We start from the raw sequence: 22,777 nt of genomic DNA, 5'->3' as shown, positions 1-22,777 counted from the left end.
GAGGCAAAATATTAAAGGATAAAAATCCAGCTTTAAAGCAAACTGTCAGGTGTCAGAATTGCTAGTGCATTCAATAAATGCTGAATGTTATGTAAACAAACGTAATACGTTGCTTAGCAAGGTATTGCTTTACATTTTTGCACAAGCACTTAAGAATCATCATGTTCCTAAACAACTGGTTCCAACTCTCACCACTGCTTCCCTGAACTTCCTGTCCAGTACAAGATCACAAGGGACAGATCAGTTTGCAGGAGCCTTCCATCTACTAGCTTGGAGAAGGGAGGAGTGGGGAGCAGGGAAATGGCTTGACCTGCTGTGTCTGTGTGTTATAGGAGACAAGCATAGCTTACTAGAACACATAAGGGTGGCTCTATCGGACCCTGCAAGGCAAAAAGGAGCCATTGTAAGGCAAAAGGAGCCATCAACAAACAGGAGCCATCAAAGTGCCAGTGCTTAGGGACCAACTGATTCTGTGGGAAACTAACACTTTTAAACTTCCATTGGGGCTACATAAATTGTGAGTGATTTAATTTGAAATCGCTTAAAAATGTGTTTACTTTTATATCAGGTCCAGTGACTGCAATGGATGGTTATATAAAATAGTCAAGGAACAGAAAACCATTTAATAGGACTGGGTGTGCTTTATGATGTAAGGGCTGCTGCCCCACAATATTCAGGACTGCTATGTGAATATCGTGGGTCAGCGGCCTTTGCACCATAAATTGCTATTGAAATTGCTCAACTACAGAAATGTATGAGAAGTTTCATGGACACCAGGGTGAGGTCAAAAGTAGGGCTGCAACCAACTAATCGATAATGAGAATAGTTGTCAACCGTTTTCATAATCGTTTAGTTGTTTGGATCCCCTAGCTCTCTCCTCCCCGCTGGGAGGAGGGCACAGCAAGCATTGGGCAGGTGCAATAGCCAGCCTGCTATTGCAATTTGAAATGGCCATTAGCAGGCTGGCTATTGCACCAACCCAGTACCTGCCGTATTTACATTCGGTTGCTGTCTGCAGAATCTTGCCACTGGCAGCTTTCATTCCCGAACTGAAGCTATTCAAGCGCCATGTGCTTACAATACAATGATTTAAAACAAATATATAAAAAAGGTGGGGAAAAATTTAATTCAAGTTTCAGCCTGACAAATTCTGCTGCGGGAGGTGTGTTGCAGTGCCACTCATTTCAAAAGGCACCTCACTCAAACACGCCTCCCACCCACAGTGTGATCCGCTGCACTGAAACGCATGGTTCCGTGCGTTCCAGTGCAGTGCAAGTACAAAAAATTGTGCATGCAGTTTTATTCTTTAGTAAACTTTATGTTTACAATACTGCACTTGTGTATTTTATTTTAAATGTAAAAAGGCAGGGATGTAATTAGAGCTGCAACAGTTAATCGATTTAGTCGATTAAAATCGACGATTGAAAACGTTGGCAACGTTTTCGATCGTCGATTCGTCGGCTATCGATTGATTTGCCTGTTCGGGGCTCCACAATCAGCCTGAGCCGCGCGTCACACGCTTTGTATAATGTATTATTGCTGGGATTTGTAGTTCCTCTATAACTGGTCAGTGGTAATCTGCATTGCGCAGTATAATCATTATACAGCGCAATGGAGAATACCACCAGCTATAGAGGACTACAAATCCCAGCAATAATACATTATATACAGCGCAATGGAGAATAACGCCAGCTACAGAGGACTACAAATCCCAGCAATAGTACATTATAGTATAATGTACTATTGCTACATTCCTCTATAGCTGCTGGTATTCTGCACTGCGCCGCTGTATAATGTACTATATTGCACACCACACTTTTTTTTTACTTCCACCGCGCCAAGCTTGCTCCGGTGATGGACTACAATCTCAATACAAACTAGTAGTCCATCACTGGAGCCTTTTTTTTTCTTTTTTATCCGATTAACCGATTAATCGAACTTAATAATCGGCCAACTAATCGATTATGAAAATAATCGTTAGCTGCAGCCCTAGATGTAATTTTTTTTTTATCCGATCGAGAAAAAAATCAGCCAACTCGTTGATTCTGGAAAACCAAAAGCATTCTATGGCCTCCTAACCACCAGACCCAATCATCTGCTGTCCCTTATGTGAAATTCCATTTCCAGATTTCCATCTTCATCCTTAAAGAGCCAGAGAAATTTCTGCATTAAAAATTGTGAACAGTCCCACAACACACATTTCACAACTTGTATGACAAAGACATGAAAGACTTTAAGGGACACTAAACTCAGGAGTAAAATCTTAAAAATACATTCAAGTACCTTAACTATTATCAAAAATGTATCTTATTTGTGTGTCACTCGGCTGTAGATCCTCAAATCATCTCTGAATTGGTGCTGACACTGTCCTTCCTTCTGGAGGGTGGCTACCCCATGGTCCCTGTGTATGTTGTAAAGTACCCAATAGGGATATCCCGATACCAATACTAGTATCGGGGCCGATACAAGGCATTTTCAAAAGTACTTGTGAAAATGCCCCTATACCTAGCGGCAATGACAGCGCCTTACATTTTTAAATAGGCTTATTTGTGTTTTTGGTGAACGGTCCTTCCCCTCCGCCGGTAGGGGTGTACTATCTGTACCCCATACTGCCGTCCAGTGCAGCCCTGTGCAGTGCAGCCAAATAAATATGGAATTCAGGAACCAGCCAGCATAAAAAAACAAAAACATTTTTTTTTAAAGTAACCCCTCAGCTGTAAATTTTAGGGAATATTGGCTACCTGGTTCCTAGTATTTGTCCAGACATGCAATAAGGAAGGCGATATGTCCTAAGGCCAGAGCTCTGACAACACAAATTGCACGCCTTTTCCCAATGTTATGTAGAAATATACAATTTAAGACTGCACAGGCAATTTGAACCCAGCAAAGCCCAAAAATGAACGCCAGCTAAAACTACGAGTATTTGCTTTCATTTTCAGATCAACTTTAGATGTTCCTTGGATCCTGGCCCAGGCTTTACCTCAACCTCACTGATACATCAGTAAAATTTAGTAACATTTTTTTTTAACATTCGTATAATTCGCTAACAATGAATCGACAATCAATTGAATGCAGCGATGGGACAAAAAAAATAATTTTACGTAAAATTCGAACAGTTTTCTTTAAGTAAACTCCATTCATAAAAAAAAATGTTAAAAGCAAAAACAGAACTTAAAACATTCATCAAATTTTCTGACGAGATTATTCATGGGAACGTTCATAGGAAAATCTACCAGTGTATGGCCAGCGTAAGCACCATCCCAATCATACAAATGTGAATTTGTCTGCCCCATTGAAATTAGAGCCTTTTAGGGATGTTGCAGACAAAGTGTATGAAAAATTCCTTCTTTAAAAAGGTGGTATCCAGCAAAGCATGGAATTCAATGTTTAAAAGAAAACTATGGGGTAACTTTTTATCCCATAGCACCCTTTAGGGTCATGGGAGTACATATACTAACCTCCTCCGGTGTTCCAAAGCTTAGTATATAGCAGGCTATTGCCCATTATAGACAGAAAGCACAGCAGCCGGGATGGATCCCGACAATACTGTCAAGATCTACGCAGCTGGCTGATTGACAGCCGGCCCTGCCTATCTAGAGGCAGAGTCGGCTTTGCCCGCCCCCCTCCCCTGTCCTTTCCTCCAGTCATCAATGGAGTATCGGAGAGGGGGAATCCCTGCGGGGAACGGTGACCAACAGTCCCCACTGTGCAGGGAGATGATCGGGAAGTGAGTGACGGTATGCGTTTGCTTACTTCCCGATCTATAGAGTCGATGTGTGGAAGTTTAAATGTCCCACGTCGGCACTAACTATGGGGATGAGTGTAAAATCACTCACCTCAGTTCTCCTTTAAGCATGTAAAGCATATATAGACCCATTCGCAAGGCACCGAAAACATACAGATGTAAACAGGGATTTAGTAAGTAAGTTTAAATGATCCTTTGTTATTGCAGAACTCTAACTGTATTTTCACAGATAAAGAGCCCATTCACTCCAGCTGCTGCACTACATTGCACAGTTTCTGGTGTGCATTACCAGGCACAACGCATATACTTTTTTTTTTTAGAACTTTATTGATATGTCAAAAGTGGCAGGATTTTAATCTATTTCAAATGCTGATTATATCACTTACAATGAATGCTGCCCCTTGAGGTTTAAAAGTTTTAGTTTACTGCAGAATCAGCTGGTCTCCTGGGCACTGGTCCTGACTTCCTGCTTATGAGTGACTCCTTTCTCAAGCAGATTGCTATGCAGTCACCCCTGTGTGTGCTAGTAAGCCGTGTGTGTCTCCACAAACACGCAGACACAGCAAATAAAGCTACACCCCCTCCTCCTTGGCCCCCTCTCCTCGCTTTCCATAATAGTAGATAAACAGTTGTTGGAGTCTGCACTGTCCTTTGTGATCTTGCACTGGACAGAAAGTTCAGGGAAGCGGAGCAAAGAGACTTGGAATCGGCTGTTTAGAAACATGATGATTTGAAGTGTGTGGCCAAAAATGTAAAGCAATACTTTGCTGGGCAATGTATGTATTTTTGATCTGAATTATTGAAAAATAATTTGAGAGTTTAATACTACTTTAAAGTTCTATGGGCACAGTGTGGGTTGTACTGCACCACATCCCCTTTCGCTGAAAAAAGTACTAGATACAGTTTTTGGGTAAACTGTACCCAACTGTTTTTTTGCGCTGTGCTGGAAAAAAAACAGCAAACACACCCCAATGCATCTGGTGGGAGTGCACCCTGTGAGTTTTGGGAAGTGATGGTATTGAGGTGGTTAAAATGTAATTAAACCAAATATTGGTCAGTATGGGGCAAGTTAAGCTGCAGGGAAAGCATAAAGTCCTTTGCCTGCCTTAAGGCCTGAATCACATCTTGCGGTGCCATTCATTTCTAATGGCACCCCAAACACGGCCCACAAAACAAGCAGTTTCCACGTGTGCATACGCCCACAAACACGGCAGAAAAACCAGTGGGTTGCTCAAAAAGGTGCAGGAGCCTTTTTGCTGCGCGAATATGACCCCATTGAAATCAATAGGGAATGCTCCAAATGTGAACCAGGTCTAAAAGTTCAGTTCACCTTTAATTAGGGATGTCCCGATACCGATGCTAGCATCGGAATCGGGCCCGATACAAGGCATTTTGACAAGTACTTGTACTTGTCAAAATGCCCCGATGCCTAGCGCCGAAGTTTGCTTGAACATGTAGTTGTATTATGGATCATTTAAAGTCACCTGTCCCTTTAAGAAAAAGTATCGGTAATTGGTATCGGCAAGTACATGAGGGGAAGTACTTGTACTTGGGCCTGAAAAAGTGGCATCGGGACATCCCTACCTTTAATAACTCAAGTATGCATGAGCATCCAATTTGTGGCTTTGATTCATAAGAATCCCAAATCCGGTGACAACTGTCACGGTGGGATTTCCTCTGACCTGTGGCATTTCTGGGACAGAAAGAGGGGAAATCTCCTGAACGAGAATAAAGACATCAATAGAAACTTCACAGAGGTTCTATTATTTCCCAGCACTATAAGTAAAAAAAAATTGGCTGCAGCTCCACTTTAAAAATGACTGTCACCAAACAATCACTTCTAAAAGGGAGGCAGGTTCTGCAAATACATATTTACCTTTCTGGCAGTCCATGTCTTGAAACACCCCACTGCTACCAATGTGATGAATTTAAAGGACCCTTCTAAGAGTAGAATAGGCCCCTCTCCGCCAAGTGGTTCCTCCTGCTGGCTCATGCATGCTGTTCGCAGATCAGGAGTACCAAGTTCACTGAATTAACTGAATGCACACTTGCTCAAGTTCAATGTATTAGAAAGGGTTAAAGTATGACATTCTGATTTGCATGCGTGTTCCAGGTAAGGCTCACGAACAATTGAAGCAATAGGATAAACATTTCACCCAGAAGAACATAATGACTACCAGGCAAAACGTTTTCTTTTAAAAGTATCTGGTGGCTCCCAGACATGACTGATAAACTCCTGAATTCTGCACTAATTTGTCCATCATCTGGCTGGTTTACGGCCATTACTAAATTCTAAAAGAATATTATTCCTGTGGACAATGCTGGGGAAATGCCTAAGACTATTAGTATCTAATTCTATTAAATGTATCGCAAGAAGCTTGTGCTAACACTACTTATACAGGTTATAAAAACCATATTGGGTACATGCTAGCCAAACATTACCACTTCTTACTAAAATGACACCAACTGCAAGTCTAGATGCGACAAACTGCTGGGCAAGAAACCTTAGGGCTTGTTCACACCAAATGCAGACCAGATGTGCATGAGTGTCTGCACAGTGCAGTGTGTTTTGCCGCGTTTAGAGCAGTTTTGCAACAAAAAAATACCGTATTTGCCGGTGTATAAGACGGGGTTTGAGACCCGAAAATCGGGGGTCGTCTTATACGCCGGGTATACTTCGGTATACTGTATGTAGCTTCGGCTACATACAGTATACCGCGCTGAGCCAATCACGGCAGGCTTTGCATTCAGTAAATACAGGCTTTATATTAAAGAATACAAACCTGCCGTGATTGGCTCAGCGCTGAGCTAATCACGGCAGGCTTTGTATTCTTTAATACAAAGCCTGCCGTGATTGGCTCAGCGCGGTAGTAGCTGAAGGACGGAAGATGGAGGACGCTGCTGGGATCCTGGACAAGGTAAGAGACTGTAATCCCGAGTGTGGCTCGGGGTTAACACTTATGGTACTGAAAATTAACCCCGAGCCACACTCGGGAATACCGCCAAGGAGGTTAGTAAGTGCATTTAAACATAGTTTTGGGCTATACTCGTCTTATACGACGAGTATAGCCCAAAACCTATATTTTTACACAAAAAGTGGGGGGGTCGTCTTATACGCCGGCAAATACGGTATATGTATATACATATTTTTTTTGTTTAAAATGGGCTTCCAGTGCATTTGTATGCGTTTTTGATTTGTTTGCATGCGTTCCAGAGCAGGTAAAATAGGGCTTGCTGCTGTTTTTTTTACATGCTCTGGAACTGAACGCTGCGGCGTGAACTAGAGCCCTAAATACCATTGGAATACATTGGATTCAGTTTTGATCCGGTCTGTAACTGCTCTGCTCCCGGAACGCGCTTGGTGTGAACTAGCCCTTAAGTGGAGCTATGGGCAAAATTAGGGATGCACCGATATATCGGCCGCCGAAACATATCGGCCGAAAGTGCCATTTTCCTGCCGATACATCGCCGCATCCGTGATTTTTTTCCTCCCCGCCGGGTACTGCTGTGTGTCCCAGCGTGAAGGAGAGAAAGTGACAGCCGGCCGAGCGCTGCGGGACAAGAGCGCTGTGAGCGGCCGATGTCTCTACTCCCAAACCGCTTGGTCACCTATCACAGTGCAGCAGAGCGGTGTGGGGGAGGAGACAGCGCTGTCACAGAAGGCTGGGCTCTCCTCTCGCACCGCTCACTCAGCCTCCTGTGACAGTGTGTGTCAGGAGGAGAGCAGGCTACATACACTCAGCGTATCAGTGATCGCTGAGTGTAGATAATTGAGGATATGGTATGGTTAATATAGCCTCAATTATGAATGAATGGGAGTGATCTATATCCACTGCTGTTCATTCATAATTGTGGTTATAGTACTCATACTATATTCTCAAGTTATCAATGAACAGGAACACTCAGAGAATTCCTGTTCATTGATAACTGAGGGTGCAGAAAAAGAGATAGAGGACTCTGTGTTCTCAATCTCTTTTTCTATTTTAAAAGGGAAATATCAGGGGTCTGTTTAGATCCCCAATACTTCCCCAAAGCCCCTAAAAGTAGAGTAAAAAATATTTTATAAAAATATAAAAAAATTATAAGTTTATAAAAAAATGTAAATAAATATTTAAAAAATTAAAATAAAAAAATTTTCGGCATCGGTTTCGGCCTGACCATTTTTTCTATTTCGGTTTTTACATTTCTATTTCGGTGCACCTATAGGCAAAATAAAGACATATATGATGCATTCTGTCAATAGCAGTAACAGATAAGACTAGTTTTCTTTAACTTATACAATTATTGTCTGCAATGTGCCACACGGAGAACAGGGCTTGGACTTTCCAAGTGTTCAGTCCCTTACAAAAGCCAAAGTTGGGTGTTTATGGGGAAGGTTTAGATTTGAACAGAACGCAAAGTATGCACACAATTTACAACAGCTCTATTACAATTTTCAATTATGAGCATACACAAGTAACCTCACAATTGCAAAATAAAGTCAAAGACGCAGGAATTGTGATAAAAAAATATCCAAGTCATTATTGGCATGTGGAACGGACTTTAACCCTATAAGACAATTCATAATAAACTCGCTAATAAAACAGATGTGTTTTGCCTCTTTGAATTGACAACCATAATAAAGCAGTCTGTTCACATGCCATTGGTTTGCAAAGTTAGGTTTAGTTTTTATTTTTGGCAAAATAAAAACTGATAATTCTCCTTACAACCAATGCAAGATTTATTTAATTTATGTTGGCCCAGGCTGAAATAAATGCATATGCAGAGGGTGTTAAAGAACAAGGAATTAAAGTGGAACTAAAGTCCAGCAATAAAAAATAAATATTTAGAAGTTCAGAGTTTTTTTGGCAGAAGAGACGCACAGACAAGGTCTTGCCAAAACCTTTTATTCTGGCTCTGGCAATTTCTCTTGTGTACACAGTGTATATGTAAACTCCATTCATGCACCGTGCAGCATACAGTGACTGTATTCTCAGCATGCTGAGACAGAAGCAGGGCACTGGAGACAATGAAACTCCTGCATGAACCCGTTACATCATCAGTGACAGTCCAACAGCCAATCAGAAGCCTCAAAGGAACTGGAAGAAGCAGCAGCTTTATGGGATGCTTGCATGGCAAACCTTTTAAAAAGACTGGTTTCTTCGAGTCTCACGTCCCCAAAAAAATATGCAAATTTTCCACATGCATTTTCCCGGTCAGTGAAAGCCAAGCAACTAGAATTTTTCAGAACGCCATCAGCAATGGCAGCCTACATAATCCCTACATGAAAAGTGTCCTTTAAAAAAAGAAAACAAACTGATTTCTAAAAAGACAAAAGCATGACAAAAACATGAAACTAAAATTGTAATATATTACAGTATACCAGCCCTTAGATGTGGTGGCTACATTAGTTATCTTCTGGTTTTTTTTCACCTGGTGATCCTGCCAGTAACATACTTCCTGCCCTAGGTTGACCACACTCACTGCATCTCTAGAGGAGCAGTGTGGACACGGTAGGTTGCTTTCCTGTTTTGGATGACACACTCCTCCTTTCCATTACATTGACAGGATGGGTTCTGTAAACAAAAGATAGCTGGGAAAGCTGATAAAATCAGTTGAGACACAGGATAAGTTTAAACAGAGTCCCGGCGGCAAAAGTCGCCGGGAGTCTGTTTAAACAGCCCCGATGCTGGCGACGTACACTGTACGTCGTCAGTCACGAAGGGGTTAAAAAGACACTGGATATCTATTAGGATCAACAGGTAGTAACAAGCTTTACTAACAGTGATCTTGTGCACTACATAGATTCTTCTACCGACCGCTATAGCCTAGTCCCTGGTCATTCTGCACAGTTCGCCTTGTTCCCTGCTCAGATCAAGAAAGCAAGCTCTCGCTCATTTGGTCTCCAACCCTGCCCACTGCCCTGCGCCGGCACAGAGGTCACGGAGGACTGGTCAAAAAAGCTTGCTTGGTTATGGTTGTCCCCGCTCCACTTTTCCCTCACCAGGGGGGACCAATAGGTCTGGAATCAGCAAACAATTCATCTGCCTGTGTGCAGTACAAATTATACTCAGATTATGTTGCTCAAAAATGTTTTCAGTAAGTAACCCAGTCATTGAAGTAAAGAGGAAACATTAGATTAGGAGCTTATTAGAGTTAAATCCCCTCCTGCGCTTTACAAGCAGAGTTTAAGGCTATTGTCTCATTTTGGAACAATACGTCATGAGACCCAAAACAGACCCAAATGTATTATGGGTGTTTGTCGTGGAAAAATTAGGGCTCGTTTACATCACAGTGCTCTAGGGCTGTACAGCGCGGGTTTCTGGAAGGTTGTGGGAGACCATGACAGGTAATCTATACATAGCCCCATGATTTCTAATGGTGGCCCTGGGTGGGGAGTCAAATGCTAAAATGCTGTAGCTATTGTTGGGTAGCCTGGCAGTGCTTGAGAACATTGCAGTTAATGTGACTGCATTGACAGCCAGGGTTGCGCAAAACAAACTGAGCAAAGTCTTTCCGGCATGTGAAAAAGGTGACTCTAGCCCAATCTGTCTCACGCAATGCCGGCTGTCAATACAGCCACATCAGCTGCTATGTTCTCACACGGGGCTGACTTTATCCAACGACAGCACCAGTATGTCAATACCCACCTCCCCACCAGCAATAGCTAGATTAGCAACTTGGAAAAAACACAATGCCTAGATGCTCCCACCCCCCCCCTTCTCAAGCTGAAATTTGACAGCTCCAGGATCATGACATGTCTGCATTGTGCAAGACAGGAACAGCTACTACAATGCAAGCCATGAGAACATTTGGCACTGTTTATTGTTATTTAGGTTTCAAAAATTGTATTACAGTAATAGTCTGTTATGTATTTTGATTGTTAATTTAGTTGTTAAAATAAAGTCTGTTCAAAATTAACAGAACAAATGTTTTCCTCTTAACTGTTGCTTAGCTATGTATCTTTCAGCTACCTATGTAGCCATATGTGGGTTACACAGCGCTCGTTCCTAGGATTTTAGTCCCCACTCACACCTAGGCATTAGTGTTTCTGCACGTTTTCCCACTAAATACATGCGCGTTTTGGACGCGCTTCTGCATATGGGTGTATTGAGTGTTGTCCAATGAAAAGAAGTCCTGTCCATGACCTCATTCCTGTTCCTGTTTGTGGTTATCATCAAGGAGAGAGGAGACAAGACCGTGGAGATGTACTCATCCAGAGCACGGTTGGTAGCGGTAATCCTATCATGCTTCTGCCTCTCATGTTATGCCTGTGGCTTGCAATGCATTATGGGATTTGTAGTTTCAGCACAGCTGGAGAGCCAAGGTTGCCTAACCCTGGACTAATCGGATTGCAACATGTGTATCGAGCCTGGTTCCTCTCCCCCAAATAAACTTGCCAAGACCTGTCTAGATAGCTATGCATATGCAGAATCCAAATGACAATATTTTCTTAAACTTCTACACTTTAGCCAAGTGGTTAACAACTACAGCCTTTCAGCAGCTGTGGAACTACAAGTCCCGTGATGCATATAAAAGTCTGTACACAGAAAAGAAAAAAGGCATGACACCCAGAGGTAGCGGCATACTGAGATTTGTAGTTCCACAACACATGGAGATCTGCAGCTGCACAGACCTACAATAGCCACACAAGCAAGCTGAAACATAAGCTACAACAGTACCACAAGTAACTATAGATGCACCACATGTCACATGCGCATGTTTTAACTTTGCTGCCCTGCACGGATGGAGGGAAAGATTCCCATTCTGCCCAAACCTGGCAAGCAATTTGTATCCAAGCCTGCCTCCTTCTCCCTCTGTTTTTATAAAAGGGGTTGTGCAGGTCATACAAGCATGGTTGTGCCTGTATCAGCCTTATAAATGCCTCAGAGTCAAAGTTCTGCAGACATGAATCAGCCATTTTGATTCCCAGTGTACTTTGCAGGTGGTCTTCCACAATGTATATGCGCCTTAAAAACGTGCGTTCTTTTTGCACAAAAACCCCACATGCGCGTTTTGCCACGCTTTGCATTGAAATCAAGGAGCACAAACGCGCTGAATCTGCCTGAAAGAAGCTCATGCACCTTTTCCAGCGTTTTTAAAGCTTGATGCTAAACGATCAGGTGTGAACAGGGGCCATAGGAATGAATGGGAATTATTGTGTTGTGTGTTTTGACGCTTAAGCTTTCAGTGTCATAACGCCCAGGTGTGAACAGGGACTTAAGAGATATTCCCAGGCTTAACTTTAGGGTGTACACTTAAAAGAATTTCAAGCGAATTAAATTGATTGCGGAACATTTGCTCGACTTTCCAATAGTTGATTGGGTCACAATCATGGTCAATTTTGACTGCAGTCATGAAAAAAATGTAAAAGAGCATGTTGGAAAATATTTCTTGATCGAACAAAATTCTAAGCCCACATTCACACCTGCGCGTCCATGAATGCATGCCAAATGCGTCCCAAACCGCACAGACAGAAACGCTGCAAAACACAAAATGCGTTTGTGTCGTCATTAATGTCTACTCGTACCCCAAATGCAGCCAGGAAGAGGTGCATTTTTGCTCTGTGTTTTCACGCATTAAATGCACACAAATGTGGAAGAAATGCGCTACATGAGCTTTTTTGCCATTGAACTCAATAGGGACGTACGGGAAAACGCAGCACACAAACGTGCAGAAACACACACGTTTGAACATGACACGTGTTCATGGAGCACACAGGTGTGAATGTGGGGCAACAGTGAATGTGGTTTCATTTGGTAAACTCCATTCATTACAAAACTGAATCTTAAATCAAGCAAAAATTTGGAGGACATTTATCAAGTCTCTGATGGCATTATCGAACGTTCTGACGACATTATTCATTGGAAAATCTACCCGTGTATACTAGAGGGGCACCGAAAAGGAATTTTCAGACTGAACCTGAAAATAAAAAAACAACATTTGTCAGGCCGAAACCTATTTTTTTTACCAACCATTTTAATATATATTTTTTTATTTATTTTTTTTACTTTACCCATTAGGGGTTTTGGGTAAATATCTCCAGAACAGACCCCTGATATTTCCCTTTTGAAATAGAAAAAGAGATTGAGGAGACATAGTCCTCAATCTCTTTTTCTGCAGCCCGTTATAAAAAAGGAAGCCTCTATACTGAGTGTTCCTGTCCATTCATAAATCGTGGATATAGTATGACTTACTATATGTTTTGGCAGCCGAACATTTTGGTGCATCCCTAGTGTACACCTTACTTAAATCAAAGAAAACTAATGCAGCTATCACAAGGTACTACACAAGGACTGGTAAGTTGCAATACATAACATTTTTGTTCTTGAGTTCAGATACAGAAAAATCAGCCAGGAGGTTATGTCACTTAAAGGACAAGTTCACTTTCTCACAGAAATTTGAGAAAATGAACTTACCGACACGACGACTCCACCTCTCTCCTGGCCCCCAGTGTGCATACCATTGTAGTGCCCCACCAGCTTGTGTACAGTCTGTACACTGTATTTCAGCCCTGCAGTGACCATTCAGCATAATGCTCGCAGTGGACAAGCAATCATTGGTAAGCGGAGTGGTGTCGGCAAGTACATTTTCTCACATTTTGTGAGAAGTGAACTTACCCTTGAACGCCCGTTTCTAGGAAAACCAAAATGTTACCCTTGCAGTGGGACTACCCACTCTCTGCAAGGATTAAAGTGGCACTAAACTCAGGAGTTAAATCTTAACAATACATTCAAGTGCCTGATGTATCTTATTTGTGTATCACTCGGCTGTGGATCCTCCAATCATCTCTCAATCATCCCCGGAAGGTGGCTACTTTTATTCCCCATGGTCCCTGTGTGTGTTGTAAAGTAGCCACCGCTCCAAGTTTGCTTCCCGTAATGGACTACACTTTTACATTTTGTTAACTAATTTGCATTGAGATTGTGCCCTATGTACCAAACTCGCTGCCATGATGGACTACAATCTCACGTTTAGTTTACTAATTGTATTGAGATTGTTGTAAATCACGGGAGCGGGCTTGGAGCGATAGCTACTTTACAACACAAACAGGGACCATGGGGAACAAAAGTAGCCACCCTCCAGAAGAAAGAACAGTGTCAGCACCAATTCAGAGATGATTTGAGCATCTACAGCCGAGTGATACTGCACACTTCTTCCAGGTCAGTGACAAGGTACTGAAGTCAGTGGCCCAGGTTAACAGCAAGTCAACTAGCAATTTGCATACAAGGTCAGCAACGGCAGTCCCCTGCATTTTTTTTTCCAAACTTCGCCAGTTATTTTTAATACAAGTAAGGAGACAGGCCCCCAGTCAAATTTAAATTTAAAGGAGAACTATGGGGTCAGTGTTTTTCCCCATAGTCCTCCTTAGGGTAACGAGAGGACACAAACTAGCGTCCTCCCGTTAACCTAAGCTCAGTATAGCACGAGCTACAGCTCGCGGTATACTGAGACGCCGCAGCGGATCCCAACTTAGACGACGGGATCCGCCCAGCTGCGTGAGTGACAGCTGGCTCTGCCTATCTAGAGGCAGAGCCAGCTGTACCCGCCCCCTTCCGTTCCGCCAGTCAGCGCTGGCAGATCGGAGCGGGGAGAGGGGAATCCAGCCCCTCCCCCTGTCACGGCAGAGAGCCGTGACAGGATCGAGAGGTGAGCGAACCCGGTATGTGTTCGCTCACCTCCCGATCTACTGAGCCGACCTGTGACAGTCTCATTGTCACAGGCCGGCTAAAACTATGAGGTGAGTAAAAGCACTCCCCTCATAGTTCTCCTTTAAGCAGGTGATGCAACTACATTTAACCCCCCATGAATGGGTTTCATCCATGTAACCCCCTGAATTCCAGATTTTCTATAGAAAAAAATAATGTTTAATTCTACAGGGCCTCTGCTTTCAGAAAACATACAATTATTTGGAGGCTCATAATTGGTTTTCTAGCCAAAACAACAGCTTTTAACATGTGTGCAAAAATTAAAACAAAAACGCTCCGGTAGCAAAGTGGTAGTATTAGAACTAGGGATGCACCGATACTGATAGCTGTACAAATACTGAGAGGGACATTACCTCTGAACAAGAGTGCTGCAAGGGAGCATGGATCCGACTCTCTGGCCTGCCGCCGGGCTTCCCCGATTGGTCAGGAAGCTAGTCTACCTCGCAGTGTCACAAGGTAGCATGAAGCTGGCTTCCCAGGCAATCATGAAGCCAGGCCCCTGCTACACCTGGATGCCAGTATCGACAAGTACCGATTAAAAAAAAAAAAAAAAGAATTAGATAATCGGCACTCGTACTCTATATCAAAAAAATGGTATCGGTGCTTCCCTAATTAGAACTGAATCCAACATATTTTTTTTTTGTTTTATATAAACTCGTGTCAGCTATTTCCATCCGTGTCCCATTGAGGAGATTTCACCTTCACTTCCTGTCCAATAGCTACAACAGTGGCCAGCAGGGTCACTAGAATTTCCCATCTATTTCTGTTCTGTTGACTACCTAATCAGGACAAATTGAGTCATTCTCCCTAATGGGGTAACAATCAAAAATAAAAACCTGACAGATGTACTAATCCCTATCCACTTTATCCAAAACGAATATTTAAAAAAAAATTAAAAAATACATTTAAACTGGCGGTTCACGTATAGTATTTTCTGGTCCAACCCGTAAGCTGAACGAATAGAGAATACCACTCGATTAGAAGACACGAGTCGGCCAACATATTTTCAACTGGTTCCGTAGATTATGTTCAAATCAAAGGTTTATCAAGCTGGGTGGTGCCAATAGGGCCACACACCTACCATTAGAGTTTTGGTATTGGCTGAAATGCAAATCGTGTATGGCCACCTTTAGCTGTTTCCAGTGCCAACAGCAAAAGATTTGTGAAAACATCTTTCAACTTTCTGGGAATTACTCATTGTACAGGTAATGTGCTTTATATAGTTATGTATTCATTGAGAATACCAACATGTTAAATAAAAAAGCAAAGCTGTAAGAGCTGCACCATACTATGCTTGATGTGCAATCTGATGTGAGAAGAGTATTTACTGGAAATATGTCAATGGACTGTAAGCAAGTGTGCATTCCATTGAGGACTACACAGGAAATGTATTTGTTCAGGGGGTGGAGTTGTATATACTGCCATCCCCCTTATGGTAAACGGCCAAATTCTCAAAGTACACGTTTTTTGGATTCACTGCCAAAAACCAGATTGTCAGGATGCCATAGAATACTACACACCTTTGATGGCAATGTATGTGTTAATGATGGTAAAACCAAGGTTCAACATTACAGGGTTAACAACTGCTGACAAACCCATCTATATGCATCCTGAAAATGGGTACACTTTTTTTTTTTTTTTTTTAAGCTTCCTTTCGTCAAAAAATACCAGTAACATTTCACAACTAGCTCATCAAGGCCCTAAATACAGGCCAACTAAGCACAGATTTCACCACAAAATATGAGTTTACCTGGGCAACATCAGATTTAAACTATTCATTCTTGTGCATAACTGAACATAAAGTAAAAAAATACAGCCGACAGCAATAAAATGCAGCAAATCTTTGATCAAAAGCTACAAAGTATCCCAAATACATCCTTATAACAACCATTTCCTGAATGAAAAGCATTTTGTTAAAACATTTAAAAAAGCTGTGCAGAGTAAAAATAGCTAACCCATAACCCATCAAGTTTACCCATCTTCTCAGGTACATCTGATATCATTTCTGATTGGTTGGCAATGATTACTGTACTTGGCACATCAATGCTCTTTTAGCTGCCATGCTGAACAAGCCCCTATGTTTTACTATAAAACAAAAGTCATTCATTTTCATATTGATGCACTAAAGCGACGGCATGTTATTTTATTCAAATCGCTGGTTTCCTTTAGCTATCTAATTGGAAACAGCACAACAGATGAGCTTGCATATCCAGCATATAAAAAGGAATGATGTGCTTTAGTTAGCATTTGCTGTAAAAATGATGCATAAATATTAAAAAGTAAAAAGGTATTCAGTGTTTATCAACAGAATGATATAGAATGTGAGAATAGCACAAAAGATATATTCCTTATTTCACTATACACAAGAGCCCACAATAGAAGATTTGACTGGGAGGGCTCACATGCTTTACACAGGAGCAGCTAAACAAAGCCAAACTGATGCATAACATCACAGGAAAAAAAGAACACATGCGATGAGCAGGTGTCAAACTTCCTTTGTGTCTAAAAAAACATAATGGCATAAGAACAGGTTTCAACGAGCAGTAAATTTGGGACAGGGATACACAATGAGATGACAATATTTAATTTGGTCAGATTTAAAACAAAGCTTCAGAATGATGCAATAGAGAACTTTCAAAGCATTAAGCAGGCACTGCATTGTAGGAGTGGCATGCAATGAGACAAAGAGTTTGGATTTATAAACAGATACCAGTGGACCAGACAGGTGAGACTTTAAAAAGGTAGTTATTACAGCATAAAGAGGATTCTATTTAAACAAAAAACAAATGCTTTTTAAATCTAAGAAGTTTGTAACAAACATGACTTTCAAAGAAATAAAAAGCACTGCCACGTTTATTTTAAATACAGAAGACATGTGTTGACTAGCACAATGGTAAAACATCTCAATGCAAAATAGGTAAATGATTTAAAGGGAACACAAAAAGAGGCAGCGACACAAAGAAGAAAAAGCTCAGCAGAAAAGCACCTTTGTACAGGCACCTCACAAAGAGCATGTCACACTGTATTAAAGCATTGTTATAAAGTCCATGGGCACCCAGGAAGTGGATCTGAACATTACACACCAACACTGTACACTAAAACTAAAGACAAAGTTCACCCCCAACTAGATCAATCCAACACAGCAAACCGTCTCATTCATTCTGTTTGAGCACACAGCAGACAATTGTTACAACAAAGAAAAGTTATTAAACCAGGAATAGGTCTAAAACCGAAGCATTCATAATGTCTCCAAAATCAGAACAGTGCAATGTGATGTGAAAACAAAAAATCCCTCCTCAACAAGTGCAATAAGATTGCAGCTAGCTAAACAACCCCGAACCATGACTTGTCATTTTTCACATTGCAGTTATATATGCATTTAACGCCAATTTATGAAACAATGATTATCAGCTGAAAGAACAAATCCTTCCAAATACAGAAACAAGCAAATAGGACTAGAAATGCTATACACTATGATGCAGGTGTCCAGAGATGCTATGAAATGATTCTAGGAGCCTTGATAACAGCCATTGCAAAGCTTTTGCCTCCTTACTCCACCCAGTCTCCACTGTCAATGCGCAGCATCCATCTGTGTGATTCCCACAAACAAGATCCAGACGAGCACCGTCTCATAAATCTTTTTATTCTCTCCCCCCGACCGCCACAAATCACAGACTAGATTTCATTCTTATTAGCACCATTTAGCATTTATCACGCCTGCAGAAAACAGGCTGAAAGCAAAGGTTTCCTCCACAGTCATTGATCTTGGAATATTTATTGAATAAGGATTCATCCTTGCTCTGTATATCCCGAGGTTAGTATCACAGCATCATCTTCACAAAGAGGTGATATAAGCAATATATAAAACAAGGGTGTGCACGACACACACACACCTAGAGTGATTCAGCCATCTCCCACTCCACGCCTCCCACAATGTCATCTTCAATACAAGCAACAGTGTGGATTACTGCAAATCCCCCCGCTACATCAAGCGTTCCCAATTGCTGGATTTTTCTGACTATATGCATCCAAAATCAATGTGCTGGGGAACAAATCACCAGCACCGAGAAGGAACACACTCCGGTAGGTAGGTACTTGCATCCAAGTCTTCCAGCTGTTAGGATGATCTAATCTGGCTTTAATAAATGGATGTTGTTTTAGCTGCTGACTCCAAGACAAATGGATATCGAACCAACATTACATACAAACAGATAGTTCAAAATAAAGACCAATCAGGTGTACACTCTGTTCTTTTATCTCATATCTGACATTAAGTGAAAGGGAAAGAGAAAAGTGGTCACTTGACACAAATGTGTCCTGTTCTACAGCTACATGACATGAAACATTTCACAATCTCTCTGTACATGACATGAAATAAATGGCATAATGCCACCCAGCAACAAAGTTTCCTTCAGGTGACATATGGCCATCAGCAAGTCTGAAAGGGCCCCCTACACTTGGGCACTAGTACAGATCATATGGGGGGGACAAAAGGCCTGATAACATGCAGATTAAATCAGACAAGAAAAATCCTCATCTTGCCTGAGAGTTATGATCTTGCTCAGGGTAGAAGGATGCTATGGGCAACCTGTATTCCTCCAGTACCAGCATGGAGCACACCTACTGTCAACTGGGCCAGATGCAGGGATGGCTTTTTGGGCCTACCGCAAGGCCGGCTTCACATGGCGCTTTAACAAAGACTGCTACAAAAAGAACTGGCGCAAAAGAAAAATAGCCGCCAAACGAGAAAAGATTCCTAAAAATCGGACTGGTCCACTTTTAACTCAGCTGACCAGTTGACTTTTGTTCCAACTCTTTGTATATGTGACGGAAAAATCAACCTATCACATACGTGTATCATTAGACTTCTCAAGTTTTCAGCTTCTAATGATCCCTAGTCATCTGTAGACCCTCCACGGCCGGGCATTATTTTCAATACACCAGATCAGGGCCCGCTTTGGCCTCTCTAGTACCCTAATACTGGGATTTCCAGGGACCAGATCTACCAGCTTCAGGGGACACTGTATGACATTCTGGAACTGAATGGAAACAAGAGATAGACTTCCAGTTCATGTCAGACCCTGTGGGGGATCCAGGATGTCCTCCATAGAAGGGATGATCTGACCAGCCATAATTAGATTGTAAGCTCTCGCAGCCAGGGACCTCCTTACCATCTTGTCTTGAATTGTGATTGTAATGTTTTCCTTACATTGTAAAGCGCTGCACAAACTCTTGGCGCTATACAAGAGCTGTATAATAATATTATTAGGGTTCATGCAAAGGGGTGTAATAAAATACCGATATCCACACATGATTTTGCTGGTGGAAGGCTCCTGCATTAAAAAAATGCATATAATGGTCGGTAAAGTTCTCCTGTTGACACGTATTTAGACTCGTAAACATTGATATCGGTAAAGTTCTACCATGCCTTTGATTTTCAGCCTCACCATGTATGTTCAGAAATGTGTTTATTTCACAGAAATATGCAGCTGAAGGCAGCACAAGATTACCAAAACACAACGCAGCTGTGTACACAGGCCTATGATCTGATTGTAGGGTTTTCTTTTACATCCGTGTGCATGAACCCAAATGTGTCACTAGACCTGTCAAATGTTCATCTTATAGTGACCACCCCCCCCAATGCTAGGAATTATTTTGGATCAGGGTCCCATTCAGCTTCTCTTGTAGAACAGTGAGCAGATCTTGCAGCTGATGGGGACATGTATGATGTTGTGAAGGGAAACAGGTGAGATGTAGACTTCCAGTCTATGGCAGACTCAGGGGGGATCCCGGATGGACTCCATAGATGGGATGATGATGTGACCAGCCATGAATACAGGTCCTCAGCAGCTGCAGATCGCCCAGAGAGGAGTGATGCAGCAGATCCCCACACACACACTCACTGCAGATGTGGCCCGATCACACGCCTCATACTAATGAAGTCATGGCAGGCGATGCCTCGCCCAGAACGGGCCCCCGAGCCTCCCTCCCAGCACAGAGCGGGGCCCCCACAGCCTCCTCCCAAGCAGCCCCTCTGTAGTGTGGAAACACTAACGGCTGGCCGCCATTTTGAGAGGGAGAGAAGAAGATGAAGGGAGGAGGGGGAGGAGGAGGCTGCAGCAGCCACATCGTCAGGACCAGGCCCGACCCGCCGCTCCGTCCTTCCCGGTCACCCCCGCAGCAGGTCAAAGAACAAGGCCGGCACTTACCGGAGGACACATCCGAGCGCAGAGCGCGGTGACGAGCAATGGCCGCTCCCGGGCCTCCTCAGGAAGGTCTGTGAAGGGCGGTGTGTGCAGGGTTTGGGGGGGGTTTGGAGGCGCTCCTGACACACGGCGAGAACAAACCACAACGTAGAAAAACAAGTGTGTAAAAAAAAAATCAAGAATGGAGCCGAAGGGCTGGGCACGAAGGGCGGCAGGAAACCTCCTTAGGGATAATTCCTTTTATTGTCACAGAGCTGTATCACCGCCGAGCCGCTGTCCCGCGCCACCTTCTCCTGCCTATCCCTTCCGCCGGGCACTATGGGCAGCCGCCGCCGCGCTGTCAACGAAACGGAGATCAGCAGCGCGGTGACGTCATATCAACCGCTGTAGGGGAGGAGGGAGCGACCGACCGGCCGGCTGCAGGGGAGGAGGGGGGTGAAAGAAGGTGGAGCTGGCGGGCCACGCATGGGCTTTTTTTACGCATGCGCAGAGCCAGCGCTGCTGTCTAGGCGTGGACGGCGGGAGAGAGGCGCTGAAGGGAGGGAGGATAATAGAGAATGACGCAGAGAGGCCGCACGGCGCATGCGTTGCTGGTTGTCTGGAGCGCAGCCGTGTCATGTGACCTATTCATATAGCGTCACTTCTGTCAGAACCAAAAACAAGAGGTTAGTCCTTCGCTTAAGGCAGTGGGCGGGGATATGCAAATTGATGTCCGAGAGGCCAAAGGAGCTTGCAGATCCGCTGGTTCATAGCACAAATCAGTGTATAACACACAGCCATTTATCCTCCTTACATGCTTATTAGTTCTTATCAGTGTAAGGCATGGAAGCCACGATGTCTGTATAAGCTTGTCCTCTGTGGGTGGGTGCATTATACGATCATCTAGCACAATATTGCCTTTTAAAGGTCCTGTGCCAAATCTTGTAAAAAAGCACTGTCACCAGTTTTACCAACACTTGCGAGATTCAGGTCGTTCCTAATAGTGCCACTTTAAATATTTGTCGCTATGGCTGCAACCGATTAAAAAATTATTACCTCCACTTTACAGATTAGAAAGGGGGTATGTATGTGATGGAATTAATCTGACAGCTTCTGCTGAGGGATCAGTTGTTGCTAGGACACCGCTGGTGTCCTAGCAACCATTGACACATTCCAAGTCAGCAGTATGTATGTGCTTGGAAGCTGTCATGAATCTGACAGCTTCCTGTTAAGGGTTCATTGGTTGCTAGGACACTGTTGGCACCATAGCAACATATGATGCATCCCCAGCTGGCAGCTGAATGTAATCAAAGGGGCCGGCGATGCTGGCTGACATCATTACCCGAATATGGCCATGAACCATATTTGGGTAATGATGTCAGCAAGCATCCCTGCCCCTTTGCCTACTTTCGGTGGTCCCCCAATTGGTAAGTGAATGGGGCCGAGTCATTGTAAAGCTGGCCACACACCTATAGATTATCTGCAGATTTTCTATGGCCAGATGGAAAAAGTGAGACAGATTCCTCCATCTACGCTAAACTGTGTGGATGGAGGAATCTCTCACTGGGCCAAGCTTCAGTATCTTGCTAGTCGGCCCCGCTTGCTCTCAAAATACCTAAACAATCTGATTGGCTGCAGGCATTGTTAAGGTATTTTGACGGCCAGTGGGGCCACCTAGCATGACACTGAAGCTTGGCCCAGTGAGAGATTCCTCCATCCACACAGTTTTGCGAGTGCCCGTGGGGCCGACTAGCAAGATACTGAAGCTTGGCAAACAATCAACGGTGACCCCCCACATCTGCAGTGACACCAAACAATCCTCGGTGACCCTGCACATCCCCGGTCACCCCAAACAATCTCCTGTGACCCTGCACATCTCCGATGACACCAAACAATCTCCAGTGACCCCGCACATCCTCGGTGACCCCGGACATCTCCGGTGACACCAAATAAGCTCCGGTGACCCCGCACATCCCCGGTGACACAGCACATCTCCGGTGACCCCGCAGATTTGCACTGTACCCAATCGGCTTCTCTGACTCAGTTTCAAATCTTAATGAAATGTGTGACTGGTGCAGCAGATGTGGCAGGTGGTGGGCTGCACTCAGGATATAGTGTCTCCAACAGGTACATGAATCTGGGGTAAGCACTGACATTTG

At 43.2% G+C, this 22,777-nt stretch overlaps 1 protein-coding gene across 1 annotated transcript in view; it reads right to left on the bottom strand.

Annotated features, from left to right (window-relative positions):
- Positions 1-21,098, bottom strand: part of PAFAH1B1 (platelet activating factor acetylhydrolase 1b regulatory subunit 1) — a 66,802-nt gene extending 45,704 nt beyond the window's left edge. Inside the window, exon 1 of the mRNA XM_018554110.1 lies at positions 20,643-21,098. The gene's annotated coding sequence lies outside the window, so the exon portion shown is untranslated. The remainder of the gene's footprint in view (positions 1-20,642) is intronic.
- Positions 21,099-22,777: the final 1,679 nt, after the last annotated feature.

The sequence above is a fragment of the Nanorana parkeri genome, unplaced genomic scaffold (genome assembly GCF_000935625.1).
Source record: "Nanorana parkeri isolate BGI_ZX_2015 unplaced genomic scaffold, ASM93562v1 scaffold142, whole genome shotgun sequence".
NCBI lineage: Eukaryota > Metazoa > Chordata > Amphibia > Anura > Dicroglossidae > Nanorana > Nanorana parkeri.
This window is presented reverse-complemented; position numbering and strand designations above follow the sequence as displayed.